Source organism: Bos javanicus, chromosome 8 (assembly GCF_032452875.1).
Source record: "Bos javanicus breed banteng chromosome 8, ARS-OSU_banteng_1.0, whole genome shotgun sequence".
Classification (NCBI taxonomy): Eukaryota; Metazoa; Chordata; class Mammalia; order Artiodactyla; family Bovidae; genus Bos; species Bos javanicus.
In genome coordinates this window covers 54,274,802-54,295,025 of record NC_083875.1, presented here as the reverse complement: position 1 = coordinate 54,295,025, position 20,224 = coordinate 54,274,802, and the positions used below count along the sequence as shown (strand labels likewise).

The window sequence follows — 20,224 nt, the reverse complement described above, 5'->3', positions numbered from 1 at the left end:
ATATACTTCCTCTCCCTGTCACCCCCAATCATATCACGATATTCTCAAGGATCCTCCCAAAACAATTTTATATTTATATTGAATGTATTTAATTTAAAATATATTTAAATATGCAGAATTTAAATATATATAAATTTGAGTCTATCTGCTGGCATCTTTTAATCTGTGAAAGCTTATTTGTGCTCTAATTAAAGAAACTCTGAATCTTAGCCCGTATTCTGAAAGGAGTGGTATCCACAGAGCCATCCATAGGCACAATAAGCGTGACTGTTGATTTCATGAAAGAACTGTCCGTCATCAAAGCCAAGAAGACACGTTAGACTAGTAAAAAGTGAATACTAAGACGTACCTTTTGTAGCTATTTCATATTTTACCCTGAATACTTTGTCAAAACACACACACACACGTATAAATTAATGATTATACCACCTCTCAATAGTCATACTGAAGAATGTGTATCTCAAGTATATGTCTGAGCAATGTCACTCCAAAACTGGACTTAAATTCCCTACTCTATCTATTTATGAAAAAAAGTCCTCAACAAATGCATCTATAATAACATTAATTTTGAAATTGCCCTCAATTCAAAATCACTGTGGAGTAGGTAAAACAAAAATCATAGGCAGAATAACATCGATAGAAAGCCAGCAAGTTTGCACAAGGGTTACAAGGTTTAGCAACAGACACTGTTCTACGTAACAGAGCAAGGAAACAGAGAGCCTCGGAGTGAAGGGTGGGAAAACCAGTTCTCGTCTTGGTGTTGCCAGAAATGCTTTGTGGGTTTTTGAGCCAGCTCTTCAACCTTGCAAGCTGCAGTTGGAGCTGTGGTTAACAGAGGAGATTGCGTCTGAATGAACTCAGTGTTCCTTCCTATTTATGTCTTAATGCTTGAGTAGGAGTGTAAAGCTACGTTCACATCGTCCTATCAAACCTTTATCAGGCTGGCCTATCATTGATTAGGAAACATTTATTGAGTGCCTCTATTTCTTTGCATTGATCGCTGAGGAAGGCTTTCTTATCTCTCCTTGCTATTCTTTGGAACTCTGCATTCAGATGCTTATATCTTTCCTTTTCTCCTTTGCTTTTCGCTTCTCTTCTTTTCACAGCTATTTGTAAGGCCTCCCCGGACAGCCATTTTGCTTTTTTGCACTTCTTTTCCGTGGGGATGGTCTTGATCCCTGTCTCCTGTACAATGTCACAAACTTCATGCCATAGTTCATCAGGCACTTTATCTATCAGATCTAGTCCCTTAAATCTATTTCTCGCTTCCACTGTATAATCACAAGGGATTTGATTTAAGTCATACCTGAATGGTCTAGTGGTTTTCCCTACTTTCTTCAATTTCAGTCTGAATTTGGCAATAAGGAGTTCATGATCTGAGCCACAGTCAGCTCCTGTCCTTGTTTTTGCTGACTGTATAGAGCTTCTCCATCTTTGGCTGCAAAGAATGTAATCAGTCTGATTTTGGTGTTGACCATCTGGTGATGTCCATGTACAGAGTCTTCTCTTGTGTTGTTGGAAGAGGGTTTTTGCTATGACCAGTGCGTTCTCTTGGCAAAACTCTATTAGCCTTTGCCCTACTTCATTCTGTATTCCCTGCTTAAAGCTCAACATTAAGAAAACTAAGATCATGGCATCTGGTCTCATCACTTCATGGGAAATAGATGGGGAAACAGTGGAAACAGTGTCAGACTTTATTTTGGGGGGCTCCAAAATCACTGCAGATGGTGATTGCAGCCATGAAATTAAAAGACGCTTACTCCTTGGAAGGAAAGTTATGACCAAACTAGACAGCATATTCAAAAGCAGAGACATTACTTTGCCAACAAACGTCCGTCTAGTCAAGGCCATGGATTTTCCAGTGGTCATGTGTGGATGTGAGAGTTGGACTGTGAAGAAAGCTGAGTGCTGAAGAATTGATGCTTTTGAACTGTGGTGTTGGAGAAGACTTTTGAGTCCCTTGGACTGCAAGGAGATCCAACCAGTCCATTCTAAAGGAGATCAGTCCTGGGTGTTCATTGGAAGGAATGATGCTGAAGCTGAAACTCCAATACTTTGGCCACCTCATGCGAAGAGTTGACTCATTGGAAAAGACTCTGATGCTGGGAGGGATTGGGGGCAGGAGGAGAAGGGGACGACAGAGGATGAGATGGCTGGATGGCATCACTGACTTGATGGACGTGAGTCTGAGTGAACTCCGGGAGATGGTGATGGACGGGGAGGCCTGGCGTGCTCCGATTCATGGGGTCGCAAAGAGTCGGACATGACTGAGCAACTGAACTGAACTGAACGGATTGAGTACCTGCTCACTTGCCCAGTGCTAGTTACTGTAACCCATCAATGCATGAGACACTCCTAAGTCTTAAGAATGTCACTCTTTAATAAGGCTGTTAGTGAACCATTGGAACACTTTATCTTCAGTTTTTCAAATTCTGTAGTATTTTGGAATGCTCATGCCATTTTTTACTGAGGTACAGTGATTCCAGTTTTGCAGAGAGACCTTTGCAGGCCGTTTGTTTTATTGTCTGTTTGACAATTCAACTGCAAACAGAAACACATGCCACGGTGATTAACTTACAGATGACTTCAGATTTTTTTGAAATGAGCTTTTCCTTCTCAGTGTGTAAGAGTTGGTCATCCACTTCCAAGGGAAGCATTTACTAGCTCTCTTTTATGTACGAGTTTCTCACACTGCCTGAATGCAGGCACGGCAGACCTGCAGCCATCATATATCAGGACTGTGGCACCACATTTCTCACTCCGTTTTACATTTCTCACTCTGTTTTACATTTCTCTTGGCAAAGCTACAGTTCCTGTTAGAATTAATATAATAATTTCACTTGGAAGGCGTGTTTTTTTGGAGGGGTGGTTTTTTTTTTTTTTCCCTTTGGAGGTCTGTCTGTTCCTCGCCTCCTTTCCTAGTTGTCCTGGCAACAGCCATCAAACTGAAATTACAGGAAGTAGAAGGTCTTCCTTGTTTATTACTAAGGAGAAGGAGAGCTGTGGACTCAGATACAGATTGACTTGTGGTATCCACAGGGTGGCAGCATTACTTTGAGTGAGGTCGAGGCTCTCTAAACCCTTCTCTCCTCTGCCCGCCTACCCATCCCATCCCCATTATAAAATTTCTGCCCACTTCCAGACTAACCACTGTATTCATATCTTCCGTTCACTGGGCTTTACTCAGCTACCTCAGAGTGCATTCAGGTTGCTTAAGTGACGATTATAGCATCTGCTTGTTCATTTTACTGGTTACATGCCAGGCTCACCTAGAGTTAGATCTCAGTACAGGACTCCTTCAGGGCCAAGTGTTCAATCAGAGAAGCCACCCATCCCACTCTAGAATAGTTCTGTTCTTTTGGTAGCCCCTCCTTGTCACTTATTGAATCACCATAGACCTCAGCAATGTAAGACCACAAAGAAAGCTAGGCAGACTCTTCCAAAATCAAGGTATGAGGCATTAGTTTTGGGGGGAAAGTAGAATATTACTGATTCCCGTGTCTGGAATAATATTGAAAGCAAGTGCCTAAGTGCACCCTTAAGCACCTCTAATTGCTAAATGGGATTCTCCTGACTGTACATGTTGCCTGATGTATTAAGACTGTGAAGGGAAAGAGATTTGTAAAGGAGTACACTGGAAGGGGAAAACTGGGAAAGGCAAAGCAGTACCAGGTCTCCCTTTATTAGACTTATGAGTGAGTATGTTTTCAGTTACTTTAGAGTTGAATGAATTACTGCCACTATTTTAGGTATGTGCCATTTTTTACCCCTATTCAAAATGTATGCTCACCCAACAGACTTCTTGTTCACCTGCCATGATGAGGTAGTGTTTGGGTTTGGTGAGAAATAAGAAGTAAGACACAGCCTTTACCCTCCAAGAAGTTCCTGGTCTGTCTGCGTTGATGTAACATATACATGAATAAATGTAAGGAAATTTGTTAAGGGGGTTGATATCACAAGTGATGTTAACAAACCATGTGTGATTTCAGAGATCTTTTTTCCAGCTTGATGAGTGAGGAGGCCTCAAGAAAGAGGTGGGTTTTAAGCTCAAACTTGAAGATAGGGCAATTTTCAAAAGAGGGAGATAAGAATTAAAGATATTCTGGACAGAATAGTGATGATACAGGCAATAAATCAAAATATATATATATAGGCCTATTCAGGGAAGGTTGAACCACTGCCTTTGGTTAGAGTGTGTGGGGTCAGCCTCTGTATACCATCTTGGGAATGACCTTGACTGATTCATATTCTTTCTTTTTCTAAGTTACATACTAATGATAGTCTGATGATTACCAATGGGGCTTATGATCACAAAAGCCTCTTTACTTTTAAAATGTTTTTATTAATTCCCCATCTGTATTTGGGCTTCCCTGGCACCTCAGCTGGTTAAGAATCCACCTGCAATGCAAGAGACCTTAGTTCAATTCCTGGGTTGGGACGAGCCCCTGGAGAAGGGATTGGCTACCCACTCCAGTATTCATGGGCTTCTCTGGTGGCTTAAATGGTAAAGAATCTGCCTGCAATGTGGGAAACCTGGGTTTGATCGCTGGGTTGGGAAGATCCCCTGGAGGAGGATCTTCCATGCCTGGAGAATCCCCATGGACGGAGGAGTCTGGCAGGCTACAGTCCATGGGGTCACAAAGAGTCGGACGTGACTGAACAACTAACCACAACATAGCATTTGTATTTGCTAGTTGGTTTCTTTAATTTATTTGGCTACGTTGGGCCTTAGTTGCAGCACATATGGTCTTTCTTGCGTCTTGTGGGGTCTTTTGTTGCAGCCTGCGGGCTCTCTAGTTGCAGTGCACAGGCTCAGTGGTTGTGGCACGTAGGCTTCTTTGCTCTATGACATGTGGGATCTTAGCCCCCCAACCAGGGATTAAACCCATGTCCCCTGCATTGCAAGGCAGATTCTTTACCCACTGGGCACCAAGGAAGTCCTTATATTTGCTAGTTAAGTAAAGCTGCTGCTGCTGCTGCTGCTAAGGCGCTTCAGTCGTGTCCGACTCTGTGTGACCCCATAGATGGCAGCCCACCAGGTTCCTCCATCCCTGGGTTTCTCCAGGCAAGAATACTGGAGTGGGTTGCCATTTCCTTCTCCAATGCATGCATGCATGCTAAGTTGCTTCCGTCATGTCCGGCTCTATGCGACCCCATGGACAGCAGCCCACCAGGCTCCTCCATCCACAGGATTCTCCAGGCAAGAACAGTGGAGCAGGTTTCCATTCCCTTCTCCATAAGTAAAGCTACATTAGGATTTAAACTGTTGAGAAGAGGCAGGTTCATTTTCTTGCTTGAATGTTTTTCCTATTTTACATTTAAGATTGGGTATCCAAAACATCTGTTCTTGATAATCTACCAGTACAAGGATCAGTACAGTAAGTTATTAGTCTATGCATTAGGAATTTTTCCACATTTATAGAAAAGAATTATAAGGTTACTTCTTTAACGTAATATTAATTTGGCATTTATAAAAGGAAAATGTTTGCAGCTAATTTTCAGTGGAAATTTTAATAGTTTTTTTTTTTTTTTAAAGATGATTTAGTTGTGACTGATCAGCTATACTTTTGCCAGTCAGGAAGTCTACTGCAAGATTTCAAACCTGTGTATTCATTTGGCTAGAGATTTTTAGCCCCGTGTTGCAAAATATTTGCTGCTGTAGTATGACTGAGGAGACAACAGTCCAAATTAGTGAAGAAATACAGAATACCTACGATATTTTTCTTCAGCACATCAAGACCCATCACAGAGTATAAAATCACTTTAATGGATCTTGTTCAGCATTTTTTTTTTTAAAAATACGAGTGGTTGGAATAGCCTAGAGAAGACAGAATGCAATTGAGTAGAGGAGAGTACATTGCATATTATAAGGAAAAATACTGTTTTGTAAAACTTCAGCTTCAATTGTGTGGTTTCTGTGTGCATTTGTTACTGGATTGCTGCATAAACTGTATTTTTTACCAAATTTCTTAATAATGTTTGAAAAACATTGTTTTAGAGAAATGTCTATTTCTTTCTTTCAACTGTATACGTAATAAGTAGAATTACATCCACAACTGTTGGTCTGGAAGACCTGTCTAAGGCCTGGTGTCAGTGACTAGAGCTATCATTTATGTATATAAAAGTTTCTAAAGTACTTCCATTCTTATCAGGAGCTTCTTTCCATACATACATGTTCCTGAGAAACTGAGAGCAAAGGAATGATGAGAAGGACCTGCTAACATATTTAAAGCTTGCTGCCTATTTTTCTTGAAAACGTTCTGTTACCTGGTTAAGGGAATTCTGACCAGGGGTACACTGGGGTGAACACCCAGGAGCCTTACTTTGTGAGGTTCTAGTTGGCATCAACAGCTCATTGTTCCTGTATGGTTGAGCCTTTTCCCCCACAAGGGGCTGGTACCAGTCTGACTGGGCTACAAGCAGGAAAGGGGCATAGGCCAGTGGGGAGAGAGGAGAAGAATGCCAAAGCCATGCATAGTGTGGAGAGTCTAGGGGGCAGAGTGATGAATGAAGACCCCTGTTCTTCCCAAATGCAGAGGCTGAGAACTAGGGGAGTGGAGGAGCCAAGAGCATTGGATACTCCAGCCTTTGGAAATGTCAGCAGCAAGGATCCAAGGGTCCTTCCTCATCTCAGGCCTCCTCCCTGCTTACCTTGTCTCCAGCTTGCCCTGAGAAATCTCTCCATCCCTGTGCTCAACTTCTTAAAACTGGAGGCATCTGACTATAATAACAGAAACAATCCTGATACAACACCAGCCACTGTGCCTGGACCATGTGGTACACTTCCAATAACCACTTACCAAACACTTACATCGGAGAAGGCAGTGGCACCCACTCCAGTACTCTTGCCTGGAAAATCCCATGGATGGAGGAGCCTGGTGGGCTGCAGTCCATGGGGTCGCTGAGAGTCGGACGCGACTGAGCAACTTCACTTTCACTTTCCACTTTGATGCATTGGAGAAGGAAATGGCAACCCACTCCAGTGTTCTTGCCTGGAGAATCCCAGGGACGGGGGAGCCTGGTGGGCTGCCGTCTATGGGGTCGCACAGAGTTGGACACGACTGAAGCGACTTAGCAGCAGCAGCAGCAGCAAACACTTACATATATTTACTATGGAACTTATTAAACATTTGTCCTGTGCATACTGTGCTATTGATTTCCAAATTCTTTTTATGCAAGAACGTTTGATATTTTCTCTAAAACTAGGAAGGGTTGGGAGTTTGAGCAAAGAAGGGTTAGTTAACTTTGTCTATTACCCAGTGTTTTAAAAACTACCAAAGCCCTAGAGTCATGGTAAATTTTACTATGCAGCCTACTGGGCAGGGCTGTTCAAAACTGACCCACTCATCACCCTTCACAGTTGTTGAATGGGAGGCAATTCATGCCCCTTACTGTAGTGCCTGCTTAAGGCATCAGCTCTACAAAGCTTTTTGTACTTGTCCTTAAAAGTTAATTAGGGTGTCAGGGAAGAAGCGAATGCTAGGTACATCTGTTTCCTTTTCCCAGAATGGCAGTGAATCCTTTGATCTTTCCAGGGCATTTAAGGAAAGCCTCAGTCATTGTCTGTACTTTCATGGCCTAGGTTTTAGATTTTCCACTCCTTGAAACGATGGCATTACAAAAAGATACTATTTGAAGTGCAGTGAGATGTAGACTTAAAAGACAAGGTTAAGTATTGAAATAGTCCATTTAAAAATAAAAGCTGGAAATATTTATCCTGTTAGTATTTCTTTCACTGAATGTTGTTTCATCTTAAAATGTTAGCTAGATGGGCCTCTAGAGCAGGAAACTGGAGCCTCTAGAGGTGACTGGGCTTCCCTCAAAGTGGCTCTGGGGACCTGGCTGTCCTGACACCCGTCTCTATGCCACAGTGTCTGGCTAGATCGAAACATGGGGAATGTCCACTAGCAGCTTAAACATGTTGCTTTTTCATGAGAGTGCATGCTAAGTTGCTTCAGTGGCGTCCGACTCTTTGCAACCCCATGGACTGTAGCCTGCCGGGCTCCTCACCTACCCTTCCTGTCCATGGGATTCTCCAGGCAAGAATAATGGAATAGGTTGCCATGCCCTCCTCCGGGGGGTCTTCCTGACCCAGGGATAGAATCCGCATCTCTTATACCTCCTGCATTGACAGGCAGGTCCTTTACCACTCGTGCCACCTGGGGAAGCCCTCTCAATGAGAATTCTGTTTAAAAATTCTTCTCCAGTTGATATCCAGCATGGCTGCATTGGAAAAGCATGGACCCAGTAGCCAGGGAAATTCAGAATTGGGCCTCAAGTCTCTCCATCTGTACCGTGGGAAAAATGAATATTTCATCTCACAAGGTTTTGTGAATTAATTGAGGTAACATGTGAACCACCTGGCAGAAAGCATATGCTCAGGAAATAAGTTCCTGCACAGGAACTACCAGTTCTAGGCACATTCGTAGAATCAGGGGGGTTGATCTCTAGTTCTACCTCGCCTACCCTTGCTGTTGTCTAGGAGGTCCTCTGGATAGATGCATGGACTTTCATGTTGCCCCCACAATACCTAAGGTTTTCCGAATAGCTTGGATTCATTCCATGCTGGTCTTGCTAAAGTTATAAACTAGTATTCATGAGGACAGTAATAATTAAATCCAGATTGATGTATTGCCTTAGAATGTCATCTCTCCAGCTAGAGATTTGATCTCATTTAAAGAAACTAGAGTGCTCTCTCATAATCTCCTTGCCAGTCTTATTTTCTTCTTATTGATCTTCTCTTTGCCTTTTTCTATATGAAGTCGTCTCCTTGACAGAGTAATCAAGAGCAAAGTAGAAGTTAAAAGGTTTGGTTTTGTGTGTGACATTTATCTAGCAATGGGCTTCTCTTTTCCTTGGATTTCTTGCTTTTTTATTTTTATATTACTTTTTTAATATAAAATAATTATATTGTTAATTTCCTAAAGTATATTAGTCCACTTTTTACCATTTTAATAACCAAAGGGTATACATGTTCATCATTTAAAATTCTTTATATACAGATGACTATAGAAGAGAGTAAAAACTGTTTCATATTCTTACTCAGTATTCTTCGTTTCTAAATTTAGAGGAATACTAAGCAGTTTAGTGTACATCTTCCCAGAACTTTATTTTTTCCACATGAACCAGTACATCTTTTTTTTTTCCTTTTTTAGTTTAAAAATTAGTTTGTATTTTTAAATCAATAATGGTGACAAAGGTGAAAAACTTAGGGTATAATTTTAAAAATAGCACTTCGTCAGCTGACAACCCACCACCAGTCTGATAACCAGATACACTACTGCCAACTCTAATCTCTTGTTTTTTGTTATTTCCCTCCTATTTCTAAGTGCTGTATTTATACCACTATTTGTTGATTTATTGTTTATTTTCCTTCTGTTTTGGTGGGTAAAAATCATACTGTCTTAACACGCCTACCCCATTTCTTCTCCCATACTTTCCACATATGTAGAGCACAATTTTTGTATAATTCAGTGTTTACGCTGTGTGACAATATAAGTGGTGTTCATTGATGAGTTAAGTATTAATAGTAGATTGTGGTTTCAATCATTTTGTGGTAAACTTTCTTTGGAGTTAATAATTGCCTTATATTTTTCTTTTATTTTCTTTGTGCTTGTGTATGTTACTGATTTTTTTCCTAATTCATCAACAGATCTTTGAAATCTTACAAAAACATCACTAACATATCTGATAACATATCAGCTCCTTTTTTTTTCTCTTTTAATTGAAGATCTCCCTTCTAGTTTCCTTTGTCCTCCTTTTCTAATCATGACCAGCTACATCCTATACACATATCATTCTGGAACTTTGTTTCACCATCACCCTGGGAGTTCACAACATCTTTCCTATGTTGAGTACCTTGTTTCTGGATCCAGTGTTGACTTTTTTCTTGGTTTATTCCCTTATTTTACTGGGGCATATCCTCCTGTAGCTTTCTGAGTAAGAGTCTAAGGGAGATAGTTTTAAAATTCCATCCATTCTAAAAATGTCCATATTCTGACCTCAAATTTGACTGCTCTTTTGGCTGAGTATAGAGTTCTCAGATAGAAACCATTCTGAAAATATTGCATTGTCTGCCAGTATTCCCTTTCAAAAATCCAAGGCTCTTCTGCTTCCTTATTCTTTTACATGCAACCTGTTTCCTATGGAAGGTTTTAGAAACTTTTATTTATCCTGCTGCTGCTGCTGCTAAGTCACTTCAGTCATGTCCGACTCTGTGCGACCCCATAGACGGCAGCCCACCAGGCTCCCCCATCCCTGGGATTCTCCAGGCAAGAACACTGGAGTGGGTTGCCATTTCCTTCTCCAATGCATGAAAGTGAAAAGTGAAAGTGAAGTTGCTCAGTCGTGTCCGACTCTCAGCGACCCCATGGACTGCAGCCCACCAGGCTCCTCCATCCATGGGATTTTCCAGGCAAGAGTACTGCAGTGGGGTGCCATCGCCTTCTCCTAGGTATTCTCGAATTTAAGAAAGATTTGTTTTGCTGTAGCTCTCTTCCTACCTCTCCTCCCCTCAGCTCTTCTGGGACCCTTTTACCTAGAAATTTAATTATAAGAAATTTTACTTAGAACTCACATGAAAATTTTCTGTTTTCTTTTGCTATAACTTCTTTTGACTAAATGGAGAACTACTTTTGCTTTTTATTTTTCTGAACTGTTCTCTCCAATTTTCTATTTCTTTTTACTGCCTGACAAATTTCCTGAAGTAATCTTCCAAACTATCTTTTTTGATTGTTTGTATTTTAGCTTTTATAGATCTTTTTTAAAAACCTCTCAGAGCTCTTTTTATTCTCCATATGTTCCCTTTTAATTTAGTATCCTTTTAGTTTCAAGAAGGGAGAAGGCAATGGCACCCCACTCCAGTACTCTTGCCTGGAAAATCCCATGGGTGGAGGAGTCTGGTAGGCTGCAGTCCATGGGGTCACTAAGAGTCAGACACGACTGAGCGACTTCACTTTCACTTTCCACTTTGATGCATTGGAGAAGGAAATGGCAACCCACTCCAGTGTTCTTGCCTGGAGAATCCCGGGGACGGGGGAGCCTGGTGGGCTGCAGTCCATGGGGTCACACAGAGTTGGACACGACTGAAGCGATCTAGCAGCAGCAGCAGCAGTTTCAGGAATGTCTTCCTGAGGGTTTTTTTTTTTTCCCCTTTTCAATGTATTTTCAGTTTTTTCCATTGATTTCTTACCTAAGGTTTCTTTTTCTTCCTTCCTTCTTTTTCTTCCTCTCTCTTTGCTTAGGTTTCTCTTTCATGCTGGAAATTTTTTTCAAAGGTTTGGAATTCCTAAGTATTTTACAGTTATTGTTGTTTAGTCACTAAGTCATACCTAACTCTTTTTGCAACCCCATGGACTATAGCCGGCCAGGCTCCTCTGTCCATGGGATTTCCCAGGCAAGAATACTGGAGTGAGTTGCTATTTCCTTCTTCAGAGGATCTTCCTGACCCAGGGATTGAACCTGCATCTCCTGCTTGGCAGGCAGATTCTTTACCACTGAGCCACCTGGGAAGCCCATATTTTACAATAATGAAACAGTAAGCAGCTTTCTTCTCCATGTGTCCTCTCCAGGCAGTTCTCTGAGTTAGGAGTCCAGGTTTGAGAAGTATAAAAATGGCATAACCCTGCTGTTCCTCTCACCAGTCTCAGTTTCTATACAGCCATGAGTTATAGAGCTTGACTCCACTGGGTTCTTCTTCGTCTCCTAGGACCAGTGCAGTTCCAGTCTTCTGTTCTCAGTGAAAAGTTAGCACTGATAGAGTCTTAGCCTGCCTGACATATGAAAAGGTGTATGATAACTTTCAGCATCCTTTCTGGAGCAGTGCAGACATGACATATCTGACATATATTCTTAACACATCTGCAGCTAGATTTGTTTCTGTTTTTTCATTAGACTTTGTTGGTGTTTCATTTTGATTAGACATCATGTAATTTCCACCATCCACCCTGATCCTAATTTTATTAAACTCCTAAAGTCATGAAAACATACAGGTATAAGACTTATGCACCTCTTCTTTTATCACAGCATGAATGAGTACATGGTCACTATCACCCAAAATCCATTCTACTTTGTTTCTGAACTTCCACTGGGGACGCAGAGCTAGATCAGGAATAGCAGTTCTTACTTATTTACTTGGCTTTAGGGGCTTCCCAGGTGGTGCTAGTGGTAAAGAACCCACCTGCCAATGCAGGAGACAGAAGAGACACAGGTTCAATCCCTGGGTCTGGAAGGTCCCCTGGAGGAGGGCATGGCAACCCACTCCAGTATTCTTGCCTGGAGAATTCCAGGAACAGAGAAGCCTGGCAGGCTCTAGTCCATGGGGGTCACACAGAGTTGGACACAGCTGAAGTGATTTAAGCATGCATGCAGGAAGATGAAAATATTGGTGGGGTGGAAGAGAGAGATTGGGGGATTTCAGATGTTCTTAGAGTTGAATGAAATTTATAGCTTATAAACTTGCAAAACCTTAAAAATGTATTGAATATTTGACAAGTTTGGCACAAGTCAATCTGAAAAGATGATCAGACACAGTGGACATTGAGCATCAATTGAATGTTAGCCAGTTTACAACACACATCCATCCTTAAAGTTGAGCTATTGTTGCCTCACTCAGCCTCTGGCACTTTCGAGATCTGTGGTGTCCATTTCCCTCATCTGGTCCTTTTCAACTGTAGAATTAGTTCTAATTGTTTCTCCTTTTATCTCTCATCAAGTCTCCAACGCAATAGGATTGTGGGTTCATAAATTTCTTAACACCTTTGTATTGTCCAGATACCTGAAAAGTTACTTAACCACAAAGGTTTTAAGTTGGATGTACTCTTTCAAGGCTGTGTGCCAGTCGTGTGCCCTCTCCCACTGAATCTCCATGGTAACACCATGTGAGTCTAACAATGGTGTGTCTGTGACCACAGGCACAGATTTTCCCATGAGAATTGCTGTGTGCTCATGTGCTCGTCTTTCCAAGTCTTCCTTCATGTCTTTCAAAGTTGCTTTCTTCATGATACTTGAATTGTTCACCCACACCTCCCACCTCTTTTCTTTCACTGTAAAAGAAGTTGATTCTGTATGTTTTTAAGGTTTCTGTTGGTTTTATTCAAATGGTGTTTTTGTTGGACTTGTCTTGGATCTCACTTGGTTTTTAGTTTCTGGGAGAGATCTTATACCTTCTCATCACCTACAGAATATGATTTTCCATACATAGTGAAACATTGATACTTTAAATTTTTTTTGTCTGATTGCACAATTTAGTAATAAGATTATATTGCAAATGTTTTGTAAAAAACATTTCATTGAAAATAATTCATCAAGGTTTTGTCAGAATAAAGAACAAAGAGAAGAAGCAAACTCTTCTCTTGGGCAGAATATTGAAACTTTCCACTTTAGCAGTTTACAACCAGTTTTCAGTTTTTCATTGGTGGAATTAATGCTTTTTTGGTGGAAAAATAATAGTTAATCTTTATGAATTTTATAATATATCCGTTGTACCTTCTGTTAATTCCTGTCATGTGCATATTATACAAAATGCTGGGAATTACAAAAGGGAAAGAGCCTATTGTTTCTTAAAGTGTTTCAGTCTAAAGCATAATTGAGTACTTTATTGTTTTTCAAGGAGGGATCTCTTGAATTGGCCCACAGCCTCAGGTAAAATTCATCTGGTGAATTTCTTGTGCCTCCGAATAAGTCATTCAAGATGCGGATACTGATTTTTTTTAAGCAGACAGTAGACACTGCTTTTAAAAAGTGCCAAGACTTCGTTCTAGTGTGCAGTGTCAAAACAAAAGCACTGGTGATAGAACAGGGATCAAACAGATCGCTGAAAACTGCAGATAATGCATGCAACAGAATTTTAGCCAAAAGTTTACCTTCAAATCCTATAATCGTGTTTTAGTAGACACACAAACCGAAGTTGAGTGGTTTGAATTTTTTGTGTTTATTTTCTCTGCCCTTCCTCCATGTTGTCTTCAGTCCTCTGGAAGAAAAGAGTAAAAGCAGAGACAGAGCCAATCCACACATAGATTCTTAATAATGTTTTTTTATTAACTAAGAATGTTTGTAGAATTAACTTTTTTAAGAAGCTACTTAATATGAAAAATATATCTCCCATCTTCAAATGAGGACTATTCCACAATAACTTTATTGGTTTAAAATGCCAGATGTATGGTGTTAAAACAACTGGAAAGGCATTTTTACATGTGTGCAACATCTGAGTAAATAGATCTATTGCCCTGACCCTGAAAATCAAGCAAATGAATTAAAACACTGAATGTCTTTCTCATGTTTTATCCTCCTCCATGCTGTAGAAAGAAAGAAAATGGAAACTTTTTCCTGGGGAGAAGAAAAGGAAAATAAATTTAGAACCTCAGTATCTGACTAAAAATTATAGAAAAAAAGGTAAATAGGGGGGAAAATATAAGATGAAGGATATTACAGCAAAGATATATGTGCTTTGTCATACATTATAAATTTTCTGAACATAAATTGAATATAAAACATATAGATATAAATTTGCTAATGATTCAGATAGTTTTGTAACTACATACTAGGTGTGTCACTTTAACTTGCTTTGTATCAGTCTCCCACCTAGGAAACAGGAGTCACAGCAATGCCTTCTGCTTAGGCTTGGTGTGTGAATTAAATACTGTTCTACACCAAGGGTCAGCAGACTGGCCCTCAGGCCAAATCCAGCCCCCCATCTGTTCATGTACACCTTGCAAGCTAAAATTGGTTTTTACATTTGTAAATGGTTGGGAAAAGAGTCAAAATAATAATAATATTTTGTGACACATGAAAATGATTATAAAACTCAGTTTTATTGGAACCTAGCCTCACTCATACATTTGTATATTGTCTAAAGATGCTGTACTGATCCATGGGCAGTTAAGTTGTTACAATAGAGACAGTGTGTCCTGCAAAGCCTAAAATATGTACTGTCTAGTCCTTTACAGAAAAGACTGCCAACTCCCTTCACATACTAAAATCCTTTGAACAATGTCTAGTATATATGCACACTAAAACAAATATTAGGTATTATTATTAATATTAGACCTTATACAAAATAAATAATATTCAAATAGCCAAAAATACATGTCACAGTCTGAAATATTTCATCAAATATTGTTCCTGAAAATAAACTAAAGATTTTTAAACAATTTTTATTGTTTAAAGATGTTTAAAAAAAAGCCTTAGGAATAAAATACTCCAAACTTACTTTACAAGGGGCTTAGTTTTAGAATATGTATTCTTTTTAAGAATACGTTACATCTCCTTTCTCTGTAACTTTTTGTTATGTGTTCACTTTATCTGCTCCAATTCCAGACTTATTTCCTGTCTTAATTTTCCATTTTTACCTATTGTCGGATCCTTCTGCAGTGGAAGAAGAGAGAAAAGGCTTAGGAACCAAGAATTAATGGCAAGACCTTTGATGTGTGATCAGGGATGAGTCAGGTCAGGTAGTACCCGCATTGAACAGGGCTCAAAAATGCAGTCCGTACGAGTTCTTTGAGCTTATCTCTGTGGACACAAGACAAACCAAACTCCTACGTAACACCTATTGCGTTGGGCAAAGAATTAGGCAACCACATGTTTCTGGGCCAAATTTGACCCATCCCTGAAAAAATTTTAAGTCAGCAAAGGAGATATTTTACTTAATTGCTTAGATTATTTCATTTTACTGCTGTTTTTCCCAGACTTTACTAACACACTAGGAATTTGTTCAGATTCAATCTGATGTACTAATATGTACGTGATTGCTTTGTGTAGATCAGTCAAATCTTCCTTGGACCTTTTCAGGCTGTTCAGTGTTTACAAGCTCAGTTGTATTGTCCATGCCTGTTTTCATTTTAATCTCTTACCTCTACATCCCGACAGCCTGTTTCTATTTCTCTTTATCCAACTTCTCCAGCAATTTGGCCAGGTCCCTATTCATTAACTATAGAACCAGAAAGTGGACAAGTGAAACAAAGGAAGCTGGCACTCAAACACACTTTGCTCCTTGCTTACAGCTCTAGTACAGTCTGCAGAATCCTTTTTCAGTTTGAGGTATGGGTGGATTACAGGAAAGATGGGGGAAGGTCAGTGAATTGAAAAGTCAATGGTGTGACTACTCAAGGCATGAACTGTCTGAATCCTAGCTCAGTAATTGAGGAGCCTTATAGGCTTCTCTGGTGGCTCAGATGGTAAAGAATCTTCCTGCAATGCAGGAGACCTGGTTCAATCCCTGGTTGGGAAGATCCCCTGGAGGGCATGGCAACTCACTCCAGTATTCTTGCCTGGAGAATTCCATGGACAGAGGAGCCTGGCGGGCTACAATCCATGCAGTTGCAAAAAGTCAGGCACGACTGAGCAACTAACACTATGGGAAAAAAAGAAGGAATTTGCATATATAAGTTAAGGATAGACTTTGGCTTACTGGCATTAAGCATACAGTTAGTAGGACTTGGAGCGCAGGGTATATTGTAGCTATTGAAATTAAACAATAGCCAGATCAATGTGCTATAAAATAGTCTTTGAAAGGAGGTTGCTATTTGGTCACTTGTTGTTGCTTTACCACTGAGCCACCAGAGAAGCCCTGAAGTAGAATATTAGAAAATATGAAAGGAAGTAGTCCTGTCTTCTGTAAGCTATGGGACTGTGGGCTTCTACATCATTTGTCATATTTCTTCTCACCTGTGTTGAGGCTCTGGGGTCTCCTTGGTCTGACGGTGACTGCTTCTCCTTGCCCTGTCCCTCCAATCTCTCTGTCTTCCCTTTTCTGTCCTCCCTGCTCTCCTACAACACGCTCTGGTCTGCACGAGTTCATTGCACAAGGGCCTGCCTGCTCTGTGACCTCATCTCTGCTAGAAACCTTAGACCTGGAGGTCACAGGCAAATGTGCTTTGTTTCTTTGCTTCTCTAAACATCCCGTGCAGGTAGAAGACATCAGTTCATGCACGGGTAGAAATTATACTATTAAAACCTTCAGGACCTGTCTTCAAGCCTAAAGAGTTTGCCAAATTTGCTCTCCAATAATCACTTGCAAATATTTGCAAAGACTAAGAAAATTACAGAGGAAATGATATCTGTCCGGCCAAGTTTAGTATCTTTATTATTTCTCTTCCTGTTGTCAATTTGGATAGCAGAAGTGGGATGGCTAGGGAGCTGTCCTTAATTATTTCTCATTACAAATGCTCCACTTACATATTAATCAGTTGTTTTCTTGGTTTACTCTGGGGTTGAGAGTTGTCGGGCTGCACACCTACAAGTCCAGTATTTGCCAGTTCCAAGAATTAGGCAACAGCCCTGAGTCAGCAACAGAGACATCTTAATGGTTTCATAGATGGGGGATCTTACACATCTGAAGTTCAGGGGCCCTGTAGCGAAACCCCACTGTGGCGGCAGACAGCAGGCGGGACAAAGCAGCAGTCTTCTCTACCCAAGGGTGGAGGGAGGCTAACCATTACAAGGGGAATTGACATTAGGTTGGCTCATCAGTTACCAGGGAAAGCAGATGGGTGTGCCCTTCTCTGGAGGCCCTTTGATAAACTATCACAGTGGAGATGTTCTGATCCACAGATTAGAACAATCACTAGCTGAGGCCTAGGGGCAAGTATGTTTAGGTTCTGTGATTAAGAGGGAAGGTCAGTCATGTGAGTACCGTGTCCTTCAAGCAGGGACTGGTCAAGCAGGGGATGTACAGAGAGCAAGAGAACAATCGTTTTGGATAGACCAATTATATAAGTATTAACCATTTATAGAGATTTTGAAGATACTCCCCCTTAACATGTGGAGAATCTTAGGAAGAAACTGACTAAGCATTTGGCAGAAACCTGGATGATTTTTCCAGTTTTTTATAAATCAGATGTATCTGGACTTGAAACCATGGATAGATTAACTTTGTGCAATTTCAGGAAATAGATTTTACTGGATTTATAGTTTGGCTAAAGATTTGAGGTCAGCGATCACCTTACCAGGAGGTTCTTACATAGCAATTTTGCCATGTCTGATAGTACACTATAGAAAACTGCTATGTGCTGGGCTCACAGCTGAGCGCTTTGCATGCAGCATTCCATTCTGTCCTCCCAAACCTGGGAGATACGAGGAAACTGAGGTGCAGTCACTTGCCCAAGGTCACAAGAGTCATGTTTCAAACCAAGGGAGCTCACAGTCCTGGCCCTTCCCACTCCCACCTCCCCCCAGCAACAGGAGCTCAGCACAGGTGTTTTGAATGTGCGCCGATGTCAGCTCCGACACATATCAATGAGATCCTACTGGAGATACAAAGTACATCAAGCTTTTTCCTAAATAATCAAGGAAAGAAAGAGATGCAGACCAGGCTTGCAAATTTTTTTTTCATAAAGGCTTTGGAGTTCCTGTCTTTTGAGTTGGTACATTTATTTACCCAAGTGACATATGTAAATGAAATCAATACCTGAGAGTGTGTTCCTAAGTCCTTGTTAAGGATGTGAGTTTTTCAAAGTATTCAGTGTTTGATAAACTACAAATGATAATGATTGATTCAAATTTGATATTATTATGAATCATTACATTAAAAGTCAACTAGTCTTTGCTCTTTAAAAATAACCTTTAATAAAGTAATTTATGAGGTATTCTTTGATAAATTGTGACAGAAGAAATAGTGAAGCTTGTCATGGCAGTAAGAGTGAAGAGTGGTATTTAAAATGCATATCCTAATAATCCTGTATCCTGTATCCTAATAATCTCCTTTCCTGATCACTTTCAGAAGCAGAAATGATGCTAATAAAACTGGTACCTTGTGGAACGTACCTTGGCAGCACATTTTTCATCATGCACAGTATATAGACGCAGCCTTACAAACAGCTAGGCATTAAAATTGAGCGTGATTGTATGACCAGCAGATGTCTTAACTTGTAACTGAAGAATATTTAAGGCGTGATAAAATGTGTATCTTTCCCTTTGGCTAAATAGCCTGTTACTTTACCAAAATGCCCACGTAACCACTCTGTCCATGTATCTGGACCTCACTCATTTAAATCAAGTGTGTCACTTGGCCTTTTTTAGAAGAAAGCTCAGGATATGCAGAATCCCTGAATTGTGAACACAAGTTATAAGCAAAGAATCACAGGCCCTTGACCCAAGTTCTGGCATCAGTTAGTGCATTTGTGGATCACTCAGACCGTCTGCATCTCTGAGCCCTGAAAAGCTGCATCCCATTGTGTCTGGAGTGCATCCTACCTCAGAGAGCAGCTGAGAACAACTCCTAGATGACTGTAAGGCCCTCAGTGGTGATTGAGCAGTCTTCACGCTTATTTCTTGTGTCTAGTTAAAGGCTATGTTCTAGACCTTACGGAGAATATAAATAAATAAGGCTCTGATATGAGGGGGAAATAGCGACAGGGAGAGGCTGGCAGGTGGGTGACTTGGATCATAGAAATGAATGAGGGTCTCATTTAAATTGTATTCTTTGCAAAGTGTGAGAACTTGTATTTACTGGCAAAGTAATGACTTGCAAAAGTTAGGAAAACTGATGTTCAGATCTCTGGTTTAATGCTGGTTCTTGCTGGAGGGAAATACCACCTTGGCAGAGTGCCAACGCATGCTGTCACTGGCAGCAGGACTACAAGGGCTAGAGACATGAACTAGTGTCCCTTGAGGCCTGTTGATAATTTTTTGTGCAGAGTTTTGGGCAAAGTCATAGCCTGAAGAAAGCCAACTTCCTGTAGGGATCTTGGGCCACGTCCACAGGATCTGGCCTTTTTCTTGATAGGAGGGAGATTTGTACGAGAGCCAAAAGGAAGGAAGGCAGAGGCTGCTTACCTCCAGGCAGGTAATTGTGTCTCTCTGCAAGCCACACTGGAGATGTCTGATAGAGCTTCCTGTTGGCCTCTGCTCCCTGCCAGCCCTGGAGACAGGCAGGCAGTGGGAGCCAGCAGCTTCTTTCATGACTGGCGGGGGCAGGAGTGCATACGTTCTTCATGGGGCCCAGTGTGTTTATGCCTCCCAGCCCCCACTGTAAAATGTAAATGAAGAGGAATTGTTTCACAGTCTCAACATGGAAAATTTCCTTACTTGATACCTAAGTTGCAGAGATCAGAATGCCACAAAATGTTTTACACAGAATCATCACAGGTCCCTCCAGTTGGTCCTGGATTTCAATTCCCTTTTGCTTTTGCTCTTCTTTTTTCCTTGTAATCTCTCCATCTCTCGAGTCAACTCAGAACTACATTGCTTTTAAGCCTTCCCCACTCAAACCTTTCCTGCGTATGTG

General features: G+C 40.8%; 1 protein-coding gene across 1 annotated transcript in view; it reads left to right on the top strand.

Annotated features, from left to right (window-relative positions):
- The window catches only part of LOC133252724 (guanine nucleotide-binding protein G(q) subunit alpha), a 313,335-nt gene that overhangs the window by 272,818 nt on the left and 20,293 nt on the right, over window positions 1–20,224 (top strand). The gene's annotated exons all lie outside the window — the stretch shown is intronic.